At 42.0% G+C, this 25,872-nt stretch overlaps 1 long non-coding RNA gene across 1 annotated transcript; it reads left to right on the top strand.

Annotated features, from left to right (window-relative positions):
- Positions 1-7,258: 7,258 nt before the first annotated feature.
- LOC116083675 lies at positions 7,259-21,203 on the top strand. Its single transcript, XR_004115853.1, has 4 exons — positions 7,259-7,382; positions 18,783-18,973; positions 19,240-19,350; positions 20,972-21,203. It is a non-coding gene; the product is annotated as an uncharacterized LOC116083675 (long non-coding RNA).
- The last annotated feature ends 4,669 nt before the right edge of the window (positions 21,204-25,872 follow it).

The raw sequence follows: 25,872 nt of genomic DNA on the forward strand, positions 1-25,872 counted from the left end.
CATGACCTTCCGAAGAGCAGTCGGTGCTCTTCCCAGCTGAGCCATCTCACCAGCCCCCAAAGAATATTTTTGAAACCAGATTAGCAAGCCCAAGACTCTAGCTACCTTTCCTCAAACCACGCTGTGCCATCTTGTCTCATACCTTCTCAGTCTTCATTGCTCACCCCTGGACCTGTGTCCTCAAATCCGTCTCCCAGAGTTCACTAATGAGAGATGAGTTCATGAAGGCAGCCTTCTTCACTTTCTAATGCTCCTCAGAGGGGCTCTCCCTAAGAGCTTGTCACCATTAAGCTTCCCAGTCCTAAAAAAAAAAAAAAAAAAAAAAAAAAAAAAAAGAAAGAAAATGTTTTCACACGTATGTAATCCTTATTTCCAGTAATTCTTCATGTGTATGAGAGAAAGGGGAGAAATAAGATTATTTTTCCCCCTACTTAAGACTTTCTCAGAATGTATGAGCAAGCTGCTCTGACCTAGAGCAAAAACTCTGGAGGATGACAAGGTAGCGGATGAATATTTCCACCAACAAAAGAAGTTCCTTTCTTGTCATTCATTAGCCCCTCCCTTCCACAGTGGGTTTTGCTGAGGCGACCCTGAAGAGGGTTTAAGACTCTTCCTCCTAAATGATGGATGCGACACCTCAGAGATCTAGTGCCCCGCCCCACCAAGGTGTGTGGTTGTGTTCAGTCTGCGAGAGAGACAGACAGAGAGAGAGAGGTGAAAAAAACTGTTTATCTTCTCACAGAAACTCTGCCATCTGGGATGGCACCCGGCATGAGATGTCTGAGGCACAGCCCTTGTTTCCCAGAATGCATCACACCGACCCTCAGATAGCATCTCTTTGGAAGCTCTTATTTATGACCTGTGTATGGGTAGACACAATAAACATGAGTGCACGTCTGGGAGTGGGAGTGTGGGAGCCGGGGAACCTAGGAAAGGGGCTCCTCAGCTTTGTCTGAGAAAAAGGAAAGAGGCAGCTCCCCTGACCAATTCCAGGCCTTTTCTTCCAGCCAGAGTGCAAGTGCCAGCTGAGCCCCAGCACCTTGCTTTATTGTGCGAAGTCAGGAAAGAGATCTCTCAATTATCTTCAAATTAACTGCCTCTTGCCATTATCCGCTCCCTGAGGACCAATCAGAGCGTGCGTTAGCAGAGCTGGGCATCAGCCTACCACTTCATCCACTCTCTGGGATTCCATCCCGGCCACCTCCTCCCAGGCACGCACCGAGCCAAAGTCATCTGCGGCTGCCATTTCTCATGACAAACTTTAATGCTTTAATTAGGAAGCATCCGCGTGTCCACTCTTCACAAACACCATATGGTGCCTAGCGCGAAATATGTTTCATTTTCACGAAGGCGAAGCCTTGGGAAAGGGCAGCAATTTGGATATCAATTGTTGTTCCCACAGTGGTGAAGAATAAATTTTCTGTGCTTCAAAAGAGACCATGATGTTGAAAAGAACAAGGGGGGGGGGTGTGTGTGTTTCTCTACCTGACAAAACTGGGTGGGTGACGGAGACACTTTTTTTTGTGTGTGAGAAAAAAATAGAACTCGACTTCTAAAGATCCAAAATTCAAAGCCTTTTGGAACTAAATTCCAGGAATCTTCTAAGTATTTTAAAGATTTAAGATGAGATGCCCTGTGTTCAATTTTCCATTTTTAACAAAACGATGGGATACCATCTCTTAAAGAACACAGTGCAGATTCAGGCAATCTGGGGTTAGTCTTAACATGTCGAGTCCACCTCCATCCCTTGACAAAAAGCCTTCTGCCTAGATCTCCTCAGGAGTATGAACTACTTTGCATCTTGGAAGCTGTGGACTGGCTAGGGATATGTAGTCCCATGGGATATAGTCTTCTGACTTGGTTTCTTTTTCAAACATTATGTCCCTGAAATAACAACCCCATATTTTCCAAAGTCCAAATTTCTCTCAAAATCCAAGAGCTGAAATGAGGCTGAGCTCAGGTTCTTTTGTCCAGTGGAGACGAGGAGGGAGAGAGAGGCCAAATGCCAGCATGGGCCTTTTCCTGCTATTATGCAAATCTCTCAACATGCAAATGATTAAATAATCAAACCATTGCAGGGTATAAATAAGTGATTTATATTTTCCTCCTTGCTCAGGTCAGTTACTTTTCTTTGTTGGAGGCCATAGGACAGGGTTACAAAGAGTCCCTGTGGAGGGTGGAGGGTCGGGTCAGGAAGGGCTGTAATTAGTCATTTCCATCTTAAAATAAATACAACAGTTGACACTGAGGAGTGAACATCAGCCCTGTTTCCCTGTTTGAGGGGACTGGTTTCTTTCTCCTTCATCACAGGTCCATTTTCTCCACTCTAGCTCCGATGTCAGTCACCCAGACTCCTCTTCCTCTCTGGACTACATAATTATAAGCTACCACATGTGGCGTTGGAGACACAACTTTAATTATCCAAACTGGAGCACACAACAGACCCTGAATCCAGTGAACAAAAGCCTATTAGAAGGTGATCCCCTGTGGTCACATCGTAATTATTGTCAGGGGCCATGGGGCTGTGGAATTATCCCTGCAATATCTCACTAACCTCCTATGCTAGAGTCACGTGGCCGATGATTTGTGCCATAATCTCATTTCCTTTCATGGTGCGACACTGAAAATAAAGAGCCAGGGGGAGGGCTTGTGCATACGTCTGGTGGAAACTCAATTCAGGAGGCCACCACAGATGTGCAAACACAGCACAGGCAGTAATTACTGCAACGAGAGCCTCTGGCCTTCCACTCAGCAAGTGACGCCCTGGAAACGAGGCTGTCACTGCTCACAGAGGCAGCCACTAAGGCACCTGGCTCCTGCAGAAAGTTCCCCTTAGGAATGAAAATAAACTGGAAGCTCCATGCCAAATGGTTCAGCGTGTCTTTCCTGAGATTATCAGAGAAGCACAGAAGCATATTCCCTTGCAATGGAAAGTCTTGCTAGAAGCTACATATATAATGATCAGGCGCCTCTCCTTTCCTGTAACATGCTTGCATTTAACCCCATGAGATGCTCACATTTTGTCCTTTGACCATTGACAGTAGTACTGGAATCCAATACATACCTTTCACTTCTTAACCATGAAAAGTGGACTGTCTGGCTACTGCTCGGAACCCTTGGGGCAACTTGGTCGTCTTCGGTCCAGGAGCTGGGGAGACGGCTCAGCAGTACATTGCTGCTCTTGTTGAAGACCTGAGTTTGGTTCCCAGAACCCACAGCATTCAGCTCACCAAACCCTGTAACTCCAGCTCTAGGGGATCAGACACCCTCTTCTAGTCTTCAGAGAACCTGCACTTACTTGCACATACTCCAACACAAATGCACACAAACAAGTGTATAATCCAATATTTTTTGAAATTAAAGGAGTTCACAAGCACTGGCTATTGTTTATTTAACAAAATTGCTTTGACACCGTATTGACTGGACACTTGATTTCTAATTATGAAAATGAACAACAGATTATATCATCCTATTACCACATATTTTTTCTTTTCCTCCAATTCTTCTCTTAGACCTAGTGTGTTTTCAAAAACTGGTTTTGAACAATTCTACTTCTATGCTCAACCAGTTTCTCCTTATAACATGTCTGTGTCTGTTAACATTTCTAATTAATAGACAGAGATGTTCAAAGGCATGCATCTGTCCCCTAGTATGTATATGTATGTATATATATGTATGTAAATATGTTTGTAAAGATATGTGTATTTATGTGCACACATTCCCACATGCATATGTGCATACATATGCATGTATATGTTTATGCATCCATATATGCATAGTGCATACACACACACATATATATGTATGCATGTATATATGACATTCTCCATTACTTACCTCCATGTCCTTGCCAGTTATATAAACATGTTCATAAAGTATAAAATGGTCCTGATTTTCTTTCTCACTGTACTGCAATGCTTTTCCTGATTTCACATCCCAATCCCGATCATGATTTCTTATCCATCCTCTCCAGATAGCCTGAAGAACTGCTGGCCTCTGCCTATTTTGCTAGGTTTTATAGCTCTCAATCTCTTCAACCCTACAAAGAGATTTCTTCTGCATCTCCCTCTAACACAGCACTTGCTTCCTTCCTCTGGATACTATACTAATTCATCTGATCCTCTGTGTTTCTTTCCAGGGAGTATCCTCCTGGTGGGAGTCACTGAGAACTATTTTCTGCTATGGTTTGAGTCTTGAATGTCTTCTAGAAGCACAGGTGTTTACATCCTAATTCTTAGGGTGACTATGTCAGGAAATGCTGGAACCTTGTGCCAGGATCATCATTTAGGTGTCCCCTACCAGGGATTGTAAACCTCTGGTCCCTCCCTCCCTAGCTGCTGATGTGAATGCTTTCATGCCATCATGTTCTCCCACTGTGATGGGCTACCTTGCCTCATCTCCAAAACAATGGGTCAACTGTGACCTGGAACTCCTAAAGCTAAGAGCTAAATACACTGTTTATCTTTACAAGTAAATCATCTCATAATGTTTGCTATAATAACATCCAACCAGTCTAAGTGTTGGTTATTTCTCCATTCTTTTTCTGGTACTTGACAGTAAAGGATTGTGTCAAGCACTGAGCATCTAGGCAGAAAGACTAAGTAAAGCCTGGTGCTTGTAGTATTGCTCAACTTAGAGGTAGTTTCTGCATTGAAAGGTGGCAAGCAGAGAAAGGAACTGCAGCAATTTTGCTCCTCAAGAACACTCTGGTTCCTCACTAGCGTTCAACTGGTATCTGGCTGTCTTTGAAATGGCAGACTACTATGTGAAAGCATCACAGGGTTTTGTTCACCATACCACACAACTGGTGTAAGGTCAGGAATGTTTCACCCAGGAGAAGCCCTTTGATCCAACTCCAAATAATGAAAGATTACCCATGTGTCCACAATGGGAAAGAAAGTTCTTCGGTTTATGTATTAGTTCTATTTCTGTTGGTTATGACAGAATACCTAACAAAAGCAACTCAAGAAAGGGATTACTGACCTCACAGATTGGATGGATGTCGTGCTTTATGGTGGGGAAGTCACAGCCACAGGAATATGAGCAAGTGGTCACTGTGTTTGCAGCTGGGAGGCAGGGCCACAGTTTCAGCTCCCAGGATGGTCATACCCCCCTCTCACCCTGGGTCTTCCCTATTCAGTTAAAACTCCTCAGGAGCACGCTCAGATACATCCAGAAGTGCGCTTCCCAGGTGATTGCAAAAGCTGACACTGAAGATTAATTCTCAGGGTCGGAATCCTTGCCTCACAATTTTCATCCCTAGCTCTCCTGCTAACAAGATAAAGATGATCAATTTCTAAGATTAAAACCAAATCAATAGGTACTTTGAATCTTTTAATTTAATGTAATTCTTTGTGGTGAAAGTTAAAGTTGGGTCCAATATTAAATCTGGGATTTAATGAATAAGAATTTTGCTAATGCTAACTTCTTAGCTTTGACAAATGTAACATATTTGCGTGAGGGAAAAACTGGATGGATCATTCATGGAACTTTGTCATTCTAGGTTTGCAACTTTTCTGTGCATCTAAAATTCTTCCCAAAACTTTTAAAACATATTTAAACAGTTAAGACAAATACTCTTCCTGCAAATGATCCCTAGGGAATAGGAATAACGTTTGGAAGTAGGCAGTGTGAGTGCTCCATCTCTGCCCATACCGACTTCCATTTTTTTGTTTGCACACGTGCTTTTGCTGATGCAGCAAGTGGACCATCTACCCATCTGCAACCGCTTGAGCTCCTGAACCCTCTGACTGACAGTATTGGTCAAAGTCTTCTTGACTGGCTGGAAGAAGGAGGTGGCCCAAGTGGCATTTTGCCTTGAGGTGCTAACAGTGACAAGGGCCTTCCCTGGGGTTCCAACCTCAGTCTGTCATTAGCTTGCTACCATTGTTTTGTTAATGTAATGAATGGCTCCATAGGAAATAACAGAGGAAAAGCTTATTAAAGGCGCAGGCTTCATCCATTAGGATGTTCTTTGTCCTTAATGAAGGTCAGGAAAAGACAGATTGTAGGAGGAAATCCTGCTTTATCCCCACCCATGTGTCTTAATTAGTCATCGTGTCAGTCTGGGTTTGTGTTTGTCCTTCCCTGAGCTGGGGAGGAGGATTACTAAACCCCCCCCCCAACCCCAGCACTGTGCGGTATCTTCCCAATGTTTGAGTTTCATTTCTAATCACACAAAACCTGTTAGATTTGCACTGTCTATAATACAGCACCACTAGCTGTGGTTAAAGCATAGTGTGGAATAAGATTAAGTATAAAAATTTGCACAGTGGATTTCAAAGACGTTACAAAAACATACACAATCCTATTGAGAATTCTACACTAATGATGTGCTGAAATAATATTTTAATGTGCTAGTTAAATAAAACATTTTGATGAATGATATTTCACATGTCCCCCTTTTTCTGCTGTGGCTAGCAAAAATTTGAAGTTGCATATGTGGCTCAAATTATATTACTCTCAGACAATGCTGTATTAGAGGACTCAGAAAAATCTGTTTGGTAACTTTTGAGCCATTCTGCTTCAGAAGCTCATTTTAGGTAGACCTCTAGTCAATGGGGCACGGTGAAGAGTGCGATCAGCCTTTTTCCCCCTTGGTGTAATAAATTAATTATATTAGGCCTCTTTAGTTCTTCTTTAAAATATATTCTGGGCTCTTTATGCCACTAACCTCGTTCCAAGCACCTGAAATTGTCTTAGACGTTGGAGATGTATAAGATACCTACTGGCTTTGAGTCTTTGTTCCTTTCCCTGCTGGATCTTTTCTTCCTAGCTTTACAATTACCTACCGCCTACTTTGACAACTTCTTCCTGTATCTTCTCAGATTATTCTTATCTCTATCTTGAGGACAAAGCCTATGTACATTGTAGTAATCCCCCTATCTCAGCCCTACCAGAGGACAAGGAAGATATTGGCTTTGTCCGTTCATATGTATCAAAATGAATAACAATAATTGTATTGTTTGTTGAACACTAATAATATCTGTATTTTTTTTCTAAATACGTTTTCTGTGACTCTTTTGCAGAACCTCCTCAGCAAACCCTATGGGTAAAGTTCAAAGTCATTTCTATTTTACACCAAGGGAAACCAAGGCACAGTAAGGCTTCACAGATGAACTAGATTTTACTTGAGAGGGACACAATAGTGGTGCACCTAATCCACAGTGGTCATTGTGATGTAGGGTGGGTGGGGGAGGAGACGTAACTGTTTCATAATGACTTGGTAAGGCTGAGATAGCATTCTTGGGCTGAACTGAAATGTGGAAAGAGTGAGATCTTCTCTAGGATCCCCTTCCACTAAAAGTCTTGGTCTCTCGAAACAACAACCATGCTCAGTATTCTTTCTTCCCATCCCACTCTGGGATGGTGGTTTAGTTAAGGTAACTGTCTTTCCCACCCAACAGAAAACACATGTTAGCATGTAGTGCTGGTGCTGCCTAACATGACAGCCCTGTGCCCAGTGATGACTGGGCTGTGGAATCCATCCAGAGTGGTACTGAGTGATAACTGAAGTGTTAGCCAGGTGAGTAAGCTCAAACCTCATCTATCATCTTGACTAGGCGTTGCTCTTCAGGGGATCATACCTTCGGCCTTTCCTGGAAGCTATAGACAGAGGCCTTCGTGGCCCACTTCACAACTTGTAAACATTTGGAAAGACATTTTTATCATGTAGGAACAGATGATAACAGGCACACGGCAATGCAGAAACTCCCCCTCTTAAAAGGTTGTGGGGAAAGGTAGGTTGGGGGTAGATGGAGAGAGGAGCAGGAGAGAAGGAAGATGAGGAGCATCAGGATGAAATGGAAAAATACTCCCAAGCGACTGCCATCCTCATTCCAACTCTGATGCTCATTAGTTTCATGACCTTAAACAAGTCACTTGACCTCAGATTCTCAATGTGGTTAAATGAATGAGGTGATTTCATCCTCAGACTTCATTAAACAAAGCTATTATGAACATAGCTCCATTTCTCAACAAAAGGTCAAGTGTATGACATGAATTTACTCTGATAGTTTCTTTGCCTGTAAAATGTACATGGGGCAAGTTACTGCCAAAAAATTCAACGGGATTCTAGAATAAATAATATGTACATATTCTTGCTTCAGCCAACTGACATGAGACATTGATACAATGGTTCACCCAATCTTCTTAGCTGTTTCTTGGTTGTTCTTGAGTTACAGGGAGGAGGTGTCTTCTAAATGACTTCTGGGCTTGTTAGAGAATTGCTTCAGAGTCATAGCACCAGCTTTTGAAAATATGTTTTTCACTGATGCATTGTTCAAGATTTTATTTTCATGAATGAATCTCAGTACCATTGTTCCAAACTTTATATAAAAAAAAAACTATTTGTTTATAAATAGCACCTACATAGCTGTCCTTTCTTTCACATAAAGTTTCATAGATGTTCTTTTCTGAAGAGTACACTTTGCTAGGACTCATAAGACCAGGGATGTGTTTAGAGAACACTCACATAAAGTATTGAGTAGTCTGGGATTTCCAGTTCTCTCACAAAGCATTCCTATTTATAGACATCAGTGTCTGTCTAATTTTAGACCTGTCTGTCTAATTTTAAATAGTAAGAGCTTTAGGCACTGACTATGACTAATTGTATGTTTTAGAGAGTACTTAGCGCATGGTTGGTGCTCAATAAATGTTAAATAATTGAAAATGTTAACAATAATCATGTTTGTAAGCACATTGAGCAGAAACTGTTCCTAAATATGTTTCAGTGAAGGGCTCACTGCACTGTTGGCAGGCAAACAACATGGAATGATAATAACACCAAATGGTCCTTCTTGTTTTTTTCCAGAAATAAAAGAGGGATTTGGTGGTGTGCTGATTTTAGGGTCTGTAGAAGGTTGATAATGTCTTTCTAAGGATAATAGTGTAGTCTCTAGAACCTATGAATATATGAGGCTATATGACAAAAGGAAATTAAGGTGCAGGTTACCAATCAGCTGGACTTGAGATGAGGGAATTAGCCAGGCTTCTTCAGGTAGGACGGATGTGATCACAAATTTCTAACTGATGGAAGTGCATGATGGGAGACTCACAGAGAGATTTGAGGATGCTTTGCTATTGCCTTTAATGATTTAGAAGAGAGCTGTGTTCCAAGAACGTGGGTGGTTCTTGAACCTGTAAAAGGCATGAGTGGCTGTCTTCCCTGGAAGATTCTGGAAAGAACACAGTCGGGCTGACACCTTGATTCTAGGGCTTTTGACTATGGTAATAAATAGGGCACTGCTTTTCTAAACCTGTGGCTCTATAATCTGTGAGAACTACCACACTAACCTAAGTCAGAGTGCCCTCAGTATGGGTGGTGATGGATGTTTTGGGTGGGCTTTGGGTATGGCTTAGAATATTATCTGAAAGAAAAACAATGGGGGAAAATCAAACCTCAAATGTCTAGCTTTACATCAGCCGGCATTGCAGAGACGTGTTTACACACCACAGAGCTGTGGAAGGAGCACAGATGGTGGTGCATACGGGGCAGTGCAACTGTGACCTACTGACTTCTTCCTTTTTTGTTTAATTTAATGCTTCCTTGATGGCTTTAATAATGTATTTTAAGAAGAAAAGGGGAGAAAAAACTCTTGATTTTTAGAGACAAGCATGCAGAGTGTAGGTTTCAAAAAGCTACATTTCAAGAAAGTATATCTTAGAGACAATTTCCCCCAGATCTTTAGCTTCTGTATGTATTTTTTCCCTAACACTAATCTGTCCCAAAAGAACTTCCTCGAGCCACATAAAAGAAAGCCGAGTCCTCACTCTTCTCACTTAGCCTGGCACATGGCAGCAGGGTTGGGTCTTTCCAGGGTACCAGACGCTGTGGATTTAGGGCCATAGAAGTCTCTGGCTCCCATGTCTCCACCATGGTGTGTTTTGGTCCAATAGATCTGCAGTGGGCATGTTGGTGGTATAGAGTTGTCTTGTGTGTGTGATTGACTGTTGGTTTTGTTTTCCCTTTTATTATTTTTCTCCTTCTTTGTATCAGCTGTTGTCACAATCCTTCCCTTTCAATAATGAGTCCCAGCAGACTGAACAAAAGAGACCAGAGAAATACTGGACTCCTTAAATGGCTTTAACCCAGATATTTAAATAAGAGTCACAATAATCAATTATTCCCCAAAGGAATATTTTTGGAATATGTTACTACCTGGAAAGAAAAACACACATAGTCCAAATAGTTCAGGTTTCTAAGTATCCTTTCAAACATAAACAGACTGTGTCTGTGATAATCTAGTTCTCACAATACATTAGAATAGACCTCTTGGTTTTAATCCCAGCATACAGGACTCTAAGACAGACAGGCTTCTGTGAGTTCAAGACCAGCCAGGGATACATAGTAAAATCCTGTCTTAAAAATTTTTTTAATTAAATTATTTTTATTTTATGTACATTGGGGATTTGACTGCATGTATATCTGTATGAAGGTGTCAGATCCCCTGGAACAGGACTTACACATGATTGTGAGCTCCCTTTGGGTGCTGAGAATTAAACCCAGATCCTCTGGAAGAATAGTCAGTGCTCTTATCTGCTGAGCCATCTCTTCAGCAGCCCCCCAAATTTTAAGTGATTGTTTTCATTTAATATATATTTATTAATAATATATCTGAAATATATTTTATCAAATTTGACTATATATGTATCCCAATTATGGTCAGTCTTCATTCTATTTCTTTTAATAATGTGCATAATATTTTCTACTACTAATCTTTAAAAATGCAATTATATATTCTTTGACAGATAGTTAACTTTCATGGGTATATAACATACTCTTTTATTAAATGTACAAAAGAATGTCTAATAAAATTATTGGAGTTACCTTTACTTTTGCATGCGATTTTATTGTCCTCAAATACCAAACAGTTTAATCTCCACATGAACACAAAAGTTTGCCGAACCACTGTCATAACAATTACCAGTTATGAATAAATTCATTGCATTTCTTTTTTTTTTACATTTAGCTTTCATTACCTTCAAGTTATCTCACATTATTACAAATTAGAAGACAATATTCTTTTATAATTCTGTATTTATATTATTAAAATGAGCCAATTATATTTAATTTTCATCATTTTTAATCTTGACCTATCTTAAGGTGCACTTCATAATGATTTTCTCTTTAGAGCTTATACTAAAATTAAAGTCATAGTCTTTTGGCAGCAGGCGATAATTATTTGGCTAATTTAATTACAAGTTAATATAGTAGATCCATGCTAATAGTTCTTAAAGTTAATGAGTTATATCATCTTCATCTTTTTAAAAGTATGAATTCAAAGGCTATGGCAAAGAAAAAGCATTAGCAAAAATAATCAGAACCATATTTTTGGCAAAAGTATAATAAAATTAGCAAAGTATTTTAATTAATAAATAAGTATTTTAATTAAAAAAATGGTCCATTGTGTTGGGCCAGCAAGAGGCTTTATGGTTAAAAGTGCTCGCCATCTGAATCACAGTCTGTTGTTCCTCACATCTGTAACCCTGGTACTCACTCCTACAACAAGATGCTTGCAGAACCAGGAGAATCAACCAGAAATTCACTGGGCAGCTAGGCTCAAACACACTGTGCGGTAGTGAAAATGAGGGGGACTGTTTCAGCAGAATAAGGAGAGTACAGGCTCTGAAGGTTGTTCTCCAACTTCCTCTTGTGCTTTGTGGAGGGTGCTCACGCGTGGGCACGCACGCAAACACACACACACACACACTATAAGCTAAAAACACACTAGGTGAAACATAACTCTTCTAAGTTCTATTCAAATCAAAGAACTGGAAACCACACAGCTTACAAAATAATTTGGCATTATAGTTCCTTATTTTTTTCCCAGTTTCTGGCATGTATACAAAAAACACATGAAGGCTTATTAAATGACAATCAAACGATTGTACAGGATTGGGAGGAGTTCCCACTAAAATTACCCACTAACAATCTGTAAACATTTTTTTAATAATAAGATATCATTTCAGGGTGGTCCCCCAAAAGCACTGAATAAACTATTACAAATAAAACTTTCCATTTTTCTTTTAAGAAACTGTATGTACGTATTTGTGTGTGTGTTTGTTCATGTTTTTTTTTCTTTAGCAAGCAATGCATCAATGTATTAAAACATGACTTGTACCTCTGATCATGACTCCATCCTGCTCAGTGTCACCTGCTCCACATTCTGAGCCAAGACCAGAACTGGTCTGGAAACAAACCTTCAGCACGAAGTAGGCTTCTCTTCTTTATTTTATGTGTGTGTGTGTGTGTGTGTGTGTGTGTGTGTACATATATGGGTATATGCACATATGTGTGTGTACGTGTGTGTGCATGCCTATAGAAGCCAGAGGTTTATGTACAGAATCTTCCTTATTTGTACTCCACTTTATTTTTGGAGCTAGGATCTCCTGCTGAACCTTGAATTCACTAATTTGGCTAGGCTGGCTAGCCAGGGAGTTCCTGGAACCCGCTCGTCTCCATCAAATTCCAGTGCTAGGCTTACGCGTGCATGGCGCCAGCTCAACTCTTTCCCTGGGTGCTAAGTATCCAAACTCAGGTCCGTGTGCAGCCAGTACTCTATCTACTGAGCTCTCTCCACACAGGGTCCTGGGGCATGGGAAGTGCTCTTTTCACATTGAGAGTCTTTGCTTCTATGCTTCTGATCAACAATGTGTCCCTCAGCTTCACAATGTGGTTGAAGTTGGTAAGGTTACTTTTGTGAATCACTACTTCCCATCCAGGGGGGCTTTCTTGTATCTTTAAAAACCAGGGTGTGTGTGTGTGTGTGTGTGTGTGTGTGTGTGTGTGTGTGTGTGTGTGTGTGTGTTTGTATGTGTATTTGTATGTGTTAGTGTGTTTGTGTGTGTGTATATTTGTGTGTGTGAGAGAGAGACTTCTAGATCGTTCTTTCTTCACTAAAGTTCAGTGTTTTGAACACATACCCTGAAGTTCTTCTAATAGAGGTTAGGAACTAGAGGGTGACTGAATTCAAAGCTGGAGATCTGGAGAGACAGCACACAGATTGCTCAACATAGGCTGGTCTCAGGAGCTGGAACATTCATCTTATGAGGACTCCCTGTTTTTTGCAGGCCATGCGGCTTCTCTTCTCTGGTTTTCTCATATGTCTGTGCCAACTGTGTGTTCATCTTAACCGAAATGCTCTCTTTCTTCATGCATCAAGACTGTGGCAATGGCTTCAGACCTAACTGCACCGACCCTTTCAGTTCAGTAACCCATAGCTAACTGGTTCAGGTTCCTTCACTCCGAGGGTACATTTCCCATCCCAGCTAAGATGTCCATTTCTCTGAGTTAAGCAGCTGTGACTTGAAAACATAAGCATTTATGTAATGCAGTCTCCAATAGAGAGGGAGGAAGAGGGACCAAAAGATGGAAGGACTCCCTAAAGAAGAGCCAGGAGCAGAGAGGAGCACATCTGACAGGATCTTTACAATAGGAGGTCTTGGGTTGACAAGCACCACAGCACGACACTAACTTATTTCGTTTTAGGCATAGCACTCGGAAGGTATTTTTCATATCCACATTTTACAGATAAGGAAGCTGAGGTACAGTGAGCTTAGGTAAATCGGCCAGAGTCATGTATTTGATAAGCGGCAGAGCCTCTCTTTAAACCAAACTCCTTGAGCTAAATTGTCTCAGCCATTTCATCTCTTCCTATTATTTGCTATGGCAATAAAAAAGAAAATCTAGTCAAAATTACAGGTGGGAGACTAGAGCAAAGAGGAGGAGGGGAATGTTCTCCCTCTGAGGTATGAAGGAAAGATGGGCAGATTAAAAGGTAGACTGTTAGAGCCAGAGTGTTCATCACAGGGAATGCCATGCGCAAGAGAACAGACGTGCAGATCCAAAAGACCATCTCCAGTCCTATAGTTGTTGGCCATCTGCCAAGAGTCATAAAAGAATCTGGCTCAAGAGTTGATCGTAGTTGAAAGCAGTGAAAGTACTCTCTGTGCTGGGCTCCTCTGCTGCCAAAACAGTCTGCTGGAAGCAGTTATCATGGAGATGACACTGCAGGACACCATGCAGATGTGAAGAGCTCATTGTCCCAGCTACTCTTCCCGTCTGTGGCCACCTTGCCCAAGGTCACACTCATCCAGGTAGCCCACATCCAATGACTGAATATTCTTGAGTAGGAAGATCAGAGGTTGACCAAGGCCATCCCCACACCCACATCACAGCTTCCTCCTGCATCGAGTCCTGTTTCTTCGGCATTCTCCCCTCCCCAGATAAGGATCCCAAGGACCCTCTGGAGCGCATCTTGTACCCGAACTCTATCTCAGAGCCTGCTTTCTTAGCAACCAGCAACCAACCACTTTTCTATGAGCAAGTGGCCCAGAGCAAAGTAGAAGTTCTTAATCTCTGACTGCTGCTCCTGCTGCCATCCACCAAGTTTGTTCTGGCATAAACAGCAAAAGGTCACTAGGTCTGTGCCTGCTCTAGGACTTACGCTGGTCTTCTGGGTAGCTGTGTTATTGTCCAAACAGCCTCCCATGATAGGATACTCTTCTGGACAAACAACTCAAAATGATTAACAATACAAAACTGACTCGTGGGTTGGGGATGCGGTTCATTGGTAGAATGCTTGTTCAGCATGCCTTGAGCCTATCTGGGTTTACTTCCCAGCATCACTTGGGCAAGCATGGGGGTGCACACCTGTAATCCTGCCCTTTGATGAGAGAGGTGAAAAGATATGAAGTTCAAGGTCATCCTCAGCTACTGTTATTCTCAAGACCGATGTGTTATATACGAGACTCTGTCAAGGTGAGGAAGGACTTATATAATACCCACCAAAGCACCATAGCATAGAGAAGGACATCGAGACCAGAGAGGGTAAGAGACTCGCATAGTAAGAAGACTCAGAATTGGAAAAATATCCCTATGTTGACACAAGAAAGCAGCTCTCACCTCACAGGAGGTAAAAAGTAGTCTATTCTGGAGTGAAATATGAGTGGCTATGGCCCCGGAACACAGATTACCCCAAATTCCATGTTCCTACGTGGAAACAGTTTCATGAACTTTTTAAAATAACAGAACAAAGAAAGTAATAAATGAAGATGCCTTTCAATACACTGGTAGGAACAGGAGAAAGGTGGGTTACAAGAGTGGGGAAATCTCAGCTATACGGCTTATCTGCTATCTGATGACGCGTTTAGCTTTCGAGTTGGTGGAAGCTGGTGGTCTGACAAATCAATGCATTCCAATTTTTTTTTTTTCATCTGGTAGTCACAGTGTTAGGTCTGGCATGGAAATAGGTAAGAAATGGCTATTCAGTGGGCTAAGGGTAACCCAAGAAAAAAATTACAATTAGGCTCTGGATCTGCAACATTCCAACCTCTTCACTTTACTGAAGTTGTAATCAATCGACATTTGCAGACACAACTTTGTTCCTGGAATTCCTGTTCACACGGTAATTATGGGCCCCACAGTTAAATGGAAGGTATGACATTCAAAATATGGGGTAGGGAGGACTACAACAGAAGCAAGAACTGTCTCCTGTGAGTCCTTGGTGGGCACGACTGGAGTTTCAGGGGAACTGAAGGAGAAATGGACAGTGCACAGGGACAATGTAGCCTTCCTTGTAACCACATGGCCATGGCAGAGAGGAGAGCATGCTGGAGGGACTGCGTGGGTCTGATCATGCCTCATCCCTTTCTTCTTACTGCGCAAATCTCTTAACCTCTCTAGTCTCAATGTCCTACTCTACAAGATGGCAGTTATCTATAAACCAGCTTGGACTACTGCAACAAAATAATACAAACTGACAAATATGGCTCCATCTCCATCACACGGGGACCAGGGCATCATTATGACTTCAGTCTGGAGTAGCAGTTGGAGAGCTGAGAGGGTCTAGTGAGCCAGTACATGCAGAGACCAGCAAGGAGGGGCCAGAGGCTCCCACACAGCAATGCTCCTGTATAAGAGCTCGTATTTTATTAAAGTCATATGAGCTGAGTCCCAAACTGTCAAGGGTGTCAAGGCCTCTGCTATGGAGCTCAGTTTCTTGGGGGTCCTTTTGTTTCTCAAAGGAAGTAGGGGGAAATGAGCTTATTCCTGGGAATTAAGACAGGCTTTTTTCATGCAAATATTGGCTTGGAGAGTCCCTTTGCAATCAATTACCAAGGTGCAAATCATAAACCTCTTACTATCCTCACTTCCTACCTTCTCTCTGCTCCTCCCCACACCCTCTCCTCTGAGATCAAATGCCTGACAGTCTTAGAATTCTGCCCACTTACGGGATTATTCTTGTTAGGGAGTGTTTAGCCTTTAATCCCACAGGGCACAAGCAGGTTGAAATATAAGACGTCATAGAAAAAGAAGAATTTAGCAGGGTTAATCGAGAGGTGAGAGGTGAACAGGGGTGAAATAGAATCTAAAGTAAACCCGCATTGTCAAAAACACCAGCGAGCTTTAAGACTAGCCCTGGAATCGTGGGCAGAAATCAACCACATCTTTCCTCGAGCTCCACGTTGTCTTTACCTACAGAGACTTATGTGCATTCCCCACTGAAGGCAATTGTGGATTCTGTTTTGTACCCTGATGTAGCATAAAGTCCGTGGTCAAGTACACAAAAGTATAGTGGAGATCATGCAGGGTGGAATAATGGGTCCCTCCTCTCTTTTTGGAAATGTCTGCCTTAACTACACTATCAAATTCTTTGGCAATTGTTAACAAGTTTGCTCTGTATACTGTTGCTTTCATACTCATTGTTAGCTGATTGGCTGAATCTTACATCCCCTGTTGAGCTTTTTTATCATGTTTCCTGCAGGGTCCTCGTTCTTTAAGAAGAATAGAGAAAGCCTGTGACTAAGATGGTGATAAAAGATCTGATTGTACTGTGTCACGGACGAGAGAGCTGAGTACTCAAATACGCTCAGTCTGTAAAGGGCTTGCGGAGCAAGCATGAGGACCTGAGTTTGATCCCCAGAATCTAAGTAGAAACACAAAGCACTGTGACCTTCATATGTAATCCTGGAACAGGGGAGGCAGGGGGTTGGGGTGGGGGTCCTGGGCCTTGTTGGTCAGCCACTCTAGCTGAATTGGTAAACTCCAGGTTAAATGAGAGACCCTGCCTTAAACAATGAAGGGAGGGAGACTGAAGAAGACACCCAGCATGACTACTGGCCTATACACACACACACACAAACACACACACACACACACACACACGCACACACACATACACACACACACACACACCAGCTTTACTGAGATAGAACCCACATACCATAAAATTGATCCCTTAGAAAAATATACAACTCAGTGGTACAGCATAATCACTTGGGCAAACAGAATTCAGAACGTCTCTCCATCCCCAGATAAAACTGGATGCTCCTTTGCACATATTCCTTATCCCCTCCCTCACAGGTGGGATGACTCTCAGGTGACTTTCCATGCATCGGTCTCTTCTTGAGGTCACATTGCATGAAGATCATAAACAATTAGCCCTCATGGCTTTCTTCTTTTATATCACATACCCATTTTCAAGGTCTCATGCAGTCTTTGTTGTATCCAAGAAGGATGGTCAACTGGCCTTTTAGCAGGGGAGAGTGTGTCTATATGAAAACTTAAAACGCTTGAAGCGACTGCTAGATTGTACTTTCAATACGACTGACTACCTCAGGAATATCTCCACATTCTTAGAGATAGCTATAGCGAGACAATCATTGCAGCATTGACAGACTGGAAAAAAAGCCAAATAAGTGAGGGGGCTGGTGACCTAATTGTAACTCAAGCCTACAATGACATTCATGGCGTAAATCAGTCAAGGCTAGGCTGGCACAGAATGCCCTCCAGAATCCATTCATAAGTGAATATAAGGGAAACAGCCAAACTCACAAGTATATAAAGTTGACTTCTTTATTTTTCCCCTTTGCCTTTGTTTTGAGATATGCTCTTAGGCAGAAAAGCCTTATCTCAAACTTATACAGCCAAGGATAAACTTGAACTCCTGAGCTTCTTACCTCCACCTCCCAAATTCCAGGATTACAGGAATAAGCCACCATACCTAGCTAAAGCTGACTTCCTGTGTAGGAACAAAATATGTATATGTATATGATGCATATGTGTATGTGTATGTATATGTAATGTATATGTTGTATGTTGTATGTGTATGTACATATGTGTGTATTAAGCTGAACTTGTAAATTCACACAATAATATACATATATGAATTCACAAGTATATGTCTGTGTGTATGGTTTGACTTAATGTTCTTTAAAATTCTCAAGGATGTGGATGCTATATGTAGTCAGTAGAAGGCAAACTTTGAGTTTAGAGTTTTGACCTTCCTCATGCTAGACACATAGTAAACAGTTACACAACAGTCTCTTGAGATTACACGTGGTGACAGAGAGCAGATGCTCCCAGCTAACCCTTGCCTGTGCTCCCAGCTAACCCTGATGGTGCTCCCAGCTAGCCTTATGATCACCAGTGGCAACAATGACTCTCTACAGTGGACTGTGTTTCTGAGGACTGACTTTTTAAATGCACTTGTCATGATATTTTCTATTTAAGATGGATTTATCAGGACATAATCCTATTGTAAGTCAAGTGGTATGTAGGGAATAGAGAAACTAGATGAAAATCTATCTCTAGTAGGGTGCGAAAAAACTCCCCGTGCCTTTAAGAGGAGGCACGCACATTTAGGAACACAGAAGGCACATTACTTAGGAATATATTTTGGTTTTGTCTAGATTTTATTTACTAAGTAATCTAGTCCTGAAAAATGTAAATGGAGATGAGGTCTTTTGAGTAGTTCCTGAGCATTTTTTCGTGTCTGGAGACCCCAGCAGGAATCCCACAGCCTCTGCCCTAGGGCTTGTATGGCCAGTCACAACCCCAAGACTGTCCCAACTAGAGAAGACCAGCTGCGTTGAAACCTGAAGATCTTGGGTTTGAGATTCAAAGCTGTTGGTTCTTATCTTCCTGGAGACCTGCTGACACCTGCCCTGCATTTTAACCTGCCAATTAGAGGTGAGCTCTCACTCATACACTTTGATGTCCAAGACAAGTGGAAAGGTAATTTGGATGTGCCCACCTACCCCCCACCCCAGTCTGCTCTCAGCAGTCAGTGACTCACCGTGCTTTCATGCCTTTTCAGAGAGGTTCTGGGTCTGCATTCCTAGTCCTGAGACCTTTTGAAGAGGATCCTCATTATTTGGTCTGGGACCAGGCCAATATCTTAATGCACCCTTAGACCTTTGGGGGAAATGTTGTCATTTCCTGTCTGGTTTGCCCAGGTCGTGGGATAATCTTACTCAAGCAAGCATCTATGGAACATGGATCCCAGGTGGGAGAGAAGACAAAGTAATGTTCTCCGCCCCAACTTGCAAAGTCAAAGTCACTGTCAGGTTTGTTTGCAACCAAAGTTTCTTTCCTCCCACTGGTGTTGGGATGAAGTCAAAGACAAGCACAAAATAGGTTGTGTAACTTTTATTTTTAAAGGAGTGCCTAATTATGGAAAGTATGATTGATATTTTGATATTGCTTGTAACGGCTTCATTAATTTTTTTCTCAGTCAATCAGAAGTGAGAGATATCAACTCCACCCCCAGCCAAAATCCAATAGAATTCCCCCATAACTATTCAAGGTCCCCCTGGTGTGATCTAGAAAGGAAATATCAATACACACAGTGTACCAAAATTTATCCGTATTTACCTGACACCCCTTAAGATCTCTCCCCAAACTGCCCTAACAACCTGTGGCGTCAAAGCCTACTGAGGATGTGTGGAGTTTCCCTTCCTGTTAGAGTAACGTATGAAGATCGATAGCAACTAAAAGCAAATCATAATTTTTAAACCTTAAGGGAAACTATTGCAGTGTGCTGAATTATTGGGACGTCACCTCCTACCCACTTAGGGCGTGGCTTATAATAAAACAGCAAGCTTTAATAGACCTTAAAACCAAAGTACTCCTCCAAAGACTCTCCACCTTGGTGATTTCCTATCACTATGAGAAGACACCATAACCAACTTATAAAAGACTTTGATTTGGGCTTATAGTGTCAGGTGGGTAGAGTCAGCAATGGGGAAGCAAAGGTATGGTGGCAGGAAAAGGTGAGAGCTCACTTCTTGATCCTCAAGTAAGAGGCAGAGAGGGAGAGACTGGGAATGGAGACAATCTTTTGAAACCTCACACCTCCCCCAACAAGACCACACCTCCTAATCCTTCCCAAACAGTTTCATCAACTGGAGACCAGGTGTTCAAACACATGAGCCTCCAGGGACCATTCTCATGGAAACTGCCGAAGCCCCAGTGGAAGCCACCATTCCTGCTCACTCAAGTAGGAAATATCATTCTTTCTTTGTAGTATTATAACTCTGCCTCGCAGTTCTACCTAGCACTAACTCACCACTGGGGCTTTGAAGAGATGAGATGCCTTCTCCTGTAGCATCTTAGCATTCAGAATATGCTAGAAGTGCCTCCATTTGAGCAGCGCGATGTAGTTCATCCACAGAAGCCATTGTTATTCTGCTCAGCAATACATTTTGGGCTTGAGAGCTATACATGCTGAAAGAAAGCTCACCAAAGCTAACTCTGTGGGACTGTATTTAGTTTTCTTTCTATTGCTGTGATAGAACACTCTGACCAGAAGTGACTTGGAGAGAAAAGGGCATAGCTCATCACCGAGGGAAGTCAGAACAGGAACTCAAAGCAGAAATCTAGATCAGAAATAATGGAGAAACACTACCTGTTGTCTGACATTCTGGCTCATGCCTAACAAGCTTTCTTACACAGCCCAGACTGGACCACCACTGGGAAAACAGCAGTGGCTCACAGTGGGCGGGGCCCTCCTCTGTCAATTAAGACTTTCAGGACAATCCCTCACAGAGGAGCCCACAGACCAATCTGATAAAGATGATTACTCAACTGAGACTCTTTTTCAGATGATTACAGGGCATGTCAAGTTTTGAGTTCATGGCAACTGGGACAGAATGTTAAACTAATTTTTTTTGTTGTTGTTGTTTTTAGAAATCTCACTCTTGAAACACAATCTGAACTCCAAACAGCTTCCCTCCACAGTCCACGCTGGTCCCTAGAGTGCTGGGCCCGTGTCTGATGACCAGTGTTCAAGGTATCTGCTACATGTCAGCAGATACAATATACTAGCACCAACGCCCCGCCCAGGAAGGTCTCCTCTATTTTGGTGCCCAGCCTAGGTGCTTCTAATAAACAGTCAGAAACAGACATCACTGAGTGCATCCACACCGTCTTCATTCTCACTGGATCATGCCAAAACCGGAAGTAACCTTCATCTATTGCTCCTCTGATGAATCATTTCAAAATTTTAGAATATTTATTTCTCCTAGTGATCTGTGTTTGATCTAGAAGACTGAGAAAATAAAAGAGAGAACATTAGACATATCGCTTTGCTGTCATGCTCCCAGAACTTTTGTTATCTACACAGATATTTTCAAAACAGAGCTTTTCGTTGCGGTTGTTTTCCAGTATCTTTCTCCTCGAATGCGTTTGTTGGCATGCTTGCAGGTCAGTAAGCAGAGCACTCTACCCTTCTGAATGGCTGCTTGGCATCTGTGTGTGCCTTTACCATTCTTTCGAACAAACTTCAATAGCAGGGCTGGGCATGTATATTGTTTGCTTGTGGGTTTGGGCCGCCACTTTAGCTTTTTTGGGGTTCTTCCGTATTGTATTGTTTTCCCACCGTAAGTACCATTGAAATGGGGGAGAGAGCACTAAGCTGGCACATTTCCTTAGGATATATTCCTGAGAGTAAATTTGCTGAGGCAGGGTGTGATGCATGTTGTAAACTGTTCTTTAAAACACCTTCCCCCAGACTGTGCTAGCAAGTACTAACTTTGACCCAATACAGGCATCACTTGCTTTGTTTAAAAGAAAAACTTATTCAGTCTAGCGAGTGAAAAACAGCTATGTGTTTCCATTTCTTTTTTTTTTCTTTTTTCTTTTTTTTTGAGACAGGGTTTCTCTGTATAGCCCTGGCTGTCCTGGAACTCACTCTGTAGACCAGGCTGGCCTCAAACTCAGAAATCTGCCTGCCTCTGCCTCCCAAGTGCTGGGATTAAAGGTGTGTGCCACCACTGCCCAGCATTTCCACTTCTTTTAACTAGTAAATTTTAAACATTTTTTTTAACTTTTTAATAATTTTAATGTCTCCTTTTGCAAATATTTTATTCATGCTCTGGGCCTATTTCCTATGTGGTATGTTTTTTCTCACGGATGTGTAAGAGTCATTTGCATAACAAGACCATTAACTTTACTCAATTTTGTTCCTTAAAAATGTAAATCACATTTATTTATTTATTTATTTGTTAGTTAGTTGTTAGTTAGCTAGTTGTTCATTTATTTATGGACGTGTACATGTGTTGGGGCTGTTATGTGCAAAGAAGTCAGAGGGTCACTTGTTGGGACTGGTTCTCTCCTTCTGCTGTGTGGATACTGGGGTGGATCTCCCTCAGGTGGTCAGGCTTGGCAAACAAGTGTCTTTACCCATTGGACCATCTCATCCATCCAAATTTGTCCTTTTTTATCTTAAAAACATTTTAAGCGTCTTTTGTGGTTTTAACTCCAATTCCTGTTATACTTTCTTTTTAAATTGATTCACTTTGTTTTTTGATAATTTCATACACATATATAGAACAGTCTGTTTACTCTCAGCCTCACACCCTCTCAAGTCTCTCTCTTACCCCACAAGCCCATTTCCCCATTTGTAAGCTGCCTTTCATTTGGTGACCCACGGATCTTCACATAGTCAAGTCTGCAGGTCTTGTTTTCCCATATGGTTTAAAGGCTTTGAGTCAACAAGGTACAAGCCGGCTCTCTACACCAGAGTCGTACACTTGCCTGTTCCCCTGGTCCTTTCATGTTTTCCCTTTTATGTAATTAAATCTTGTGTCTAATTAATGTTAAAGCACACAGATGATCACGTCTCTCCCCCTCCTTAAATTCTCGTCTCCCTCTCTATTGCCTGTGGGATTGAGTTGGGTTCCTTGCTTCATCTCATCATCCTTCAGCTTGTCCGCCCTTTCATTTTCATGTGTACTAAATTCCCCTAACCCCAGCTCTGGAAGACAGCAGGAGTCCTCTCCCTCTACAGAGAACCTACTACCTTCAAAATCTTCCAGAATAGAGACCAAAATGGCTTTGGTAATCTCATCACCTAACAGCATTTGGTAAGAGATACATACTATTTAATATATGTTAAGAGAATAAATTAAATGCTATCTCTTCTGGGAATCATTATCCTAGGCTTCTGGGAAGAATTTCTTCTACAGTAGTGTGTTTCTAAAACATACCATTGGGGAGGCATTGTACCGGATAAAGAGATTTGGTTTGCTTATGTCCAACAGCTTTTAATGCAATAAAATAGTATAACAAGATATAAAATAACAGCCAACTTGCACCATTGGTCTGAGGTGACTGGATTCTAATGAGACCTCCTTGGCTTGCAGTTCTGCCTTTGGTGTGCCCTGACATGTCCTTGTTTTTAGAAGCAAATAGTATGACAGGCTCTCAAGGGACAACTAAATTATTAGGTAAAAGCTAAAATCACTATGAGCCAAATACTGCACCAGGAAAACGGTGTCTTAGAAACACACCTTCTGGTACCTCCTCCTGGACGCTACCCATCATGCCTAAGTGTCAGGGTGGCAGGGTAGCCATTTGCCTGAATAGACTCAAAGATGTCAGCAGGAAGTTGGTAGGAAGTAAGAACTTGTCTTTTCTCTAAGAATGCGATACTAAGCAATAGCATGTTAAGATAATGAGAATTAAATTACTCTGGGTGTCCCTTCAGCTGCCTCTAACCTAGAAGTTTGGTAGACTTCTGTTCTCTGACTTTTTATGAGGTCTTTCCTTTGTTATCCATTAATAACTATTCTGTCTCTCTTCCCTATCTCTTTACTATCTTTACAACAAGTCACCTGAAATCCTCTTAAAGGGCTAGCCATTTTAAAGAATTTTTAAAACCTGTGTCCTTTGCCTCAATTCTTTCCACCTAGACCAGAAGCTCTCAACGTCACATATCAGATATCCTGTATATCAGATATTTACATTATGATTCATAACAGGAGCAAGATTGCAGTTATGAAGTAGTGACAAAAATAACTTTATGGTTGGGGGTCGCCACAGCATGAGGAGTCGTATTAAAAGGCTGCAGCATTAGGAAAGTTGAGAGCCTAGAGTTCAGTGAACACCATAATCTGAGATTTCAACATGAAGTATTACTAAGGACTTTAAGATGGATACGTTACAAACTGTTGGATGACATCAACAATCATAATCAGATTGATCTTGGGCATGTATGTCCTCTTTCCCTGTCAAGATTCCGTGTCCTTATCTGCAAAACAACAAGGAGGGCGGGCCTATGATCTGGAAGCTTCCCTTCCACCCAGTAACTAATCATCTTTTCAGGTGGTAGGAATGAAGACCACCCAGGCAGCCAAAGAGAAAGGTGTCATCACTTCTACTGTCTGGCCCTGTCACCTCATCTCCTGTCAGGGCTCAGGATGCAGATAAGGAGGTAGGGGAGTGGTTTCCCAGCAGCTCAGCTCACAGGATACCACCGTGCCACTCACACAGGCTTCCTGAGAGCCACGGCTGTTTGTGAGCCAGCCAAGTGCTCCCAAGAATGCACGTGTGCACTGGACTTCCATGGCTTTTCATACCTGGGATGCTATGAGGAACAAGCTCATTAGGGGCAATCGACAAGAGAAAGCTTTTTCTCTCCTGAGTTTTTAATAGTTAGAAATGGACCTTGACACATAAAGGTTTCTGGCCTGTCACCTCACCACTTAAAAGGCAGTTTCCTAGTTCTAAGGAGCCAAGCCTACTCTGTTCTCACAAATACCTGTCGGCTCCAAGCCTACCAAAGGGCCTGCAAAGAGAAGCAGAGGGGCTACAGCAACACACTACCTGGCTTTCCCTGAGCACCCAGGAGAGCATTCCTTTTCATGCTAGCTGGATAAAGAGGAAAGAGCAGAATTCTGTTGCCCCCACTTCTGGCCAAAAAACCCAGCCCAGATTGGGGAGTAATGGAAACCCTCACGGATCCTTGGTGTTCCTGACATCTTTGGGTTAAGTCCATGGTACCTATCACAGGACTCTCATCCTACCATGTGAAGCTGCGAGACTCTTGGGAACCAACAGAACCCCAGGCTGTGCTCAAGACTGTGACATAGTCCAGAAGGGACTTGAACAAGGCACAGTGATGAACCTCACGTGTAAGCACTGAGCTGTGGTCCTACGTATACTGTCAAGTTTTGCAGCCTGCTATGTGAACTTGGGTGAATTGTTTCACCACTACTTGGCTCCTGATCAGAGAACAGGGGTTGTTGTGATCTTTAAAGGAGTGCATGAGAGCACTCAGTGCAGAAGAAGCCCTTTCAAATTGATGCTTTCCATGCATCAACTGGGATCACAACACTACTTTTTGTGTCCTAGAAACTTCTCCGAAGAATCCTATTGATGGATCACTCCATCTTCCTTCTTTCTCTCAAGTAACAACTGGTGGTTGATGGGGTCCACACAATGCAGAGAGAGGGAGGTAGAAGCTCCCGTCAGCAGCTGCCCTGGAGACACCTCTGAAAGAACACATCAGTGTCAAAAAATGAAGACTTCATTAACCAATCACATAAAATAGTGCCTCTACCTTCCTGATATGCAGGTCAAGTTGAATTAAAATATCAAGGCTCAAGGGTGAACTCATAATCAGAAACTGCATCACATTCAGTTTTATTGGCTGACTTTTTTCATATACCCAACCCATGCTGAATTTGTATATGTTTATCAGCTGAATACCAGCATTATGCAAAACCAATGCATTTTTTTTTCTTCTAGGGGAATGAAACAGGTCATTCATAATGCTTAATCAAAAAAGAAATTAATAGATGAAGCTA

The sequence above is a fragment of the Mastomys coucha genome, unplaced genomic scaffold (genome assembly GCF_008632895.1).
Source record: "Mastomys coucha isolate ucsf_1 unplaced genomic scaffold, UCSF_Mcou_1 pScaffold8, whole genome shotgun sequence".
In the NCBI taxonomy this organism is placed as follows: Eukaryota; Metazoa; Chordata; class Mammalia; order Rodentia; family Muridae; genus Mastomys; species Mastomys coucha.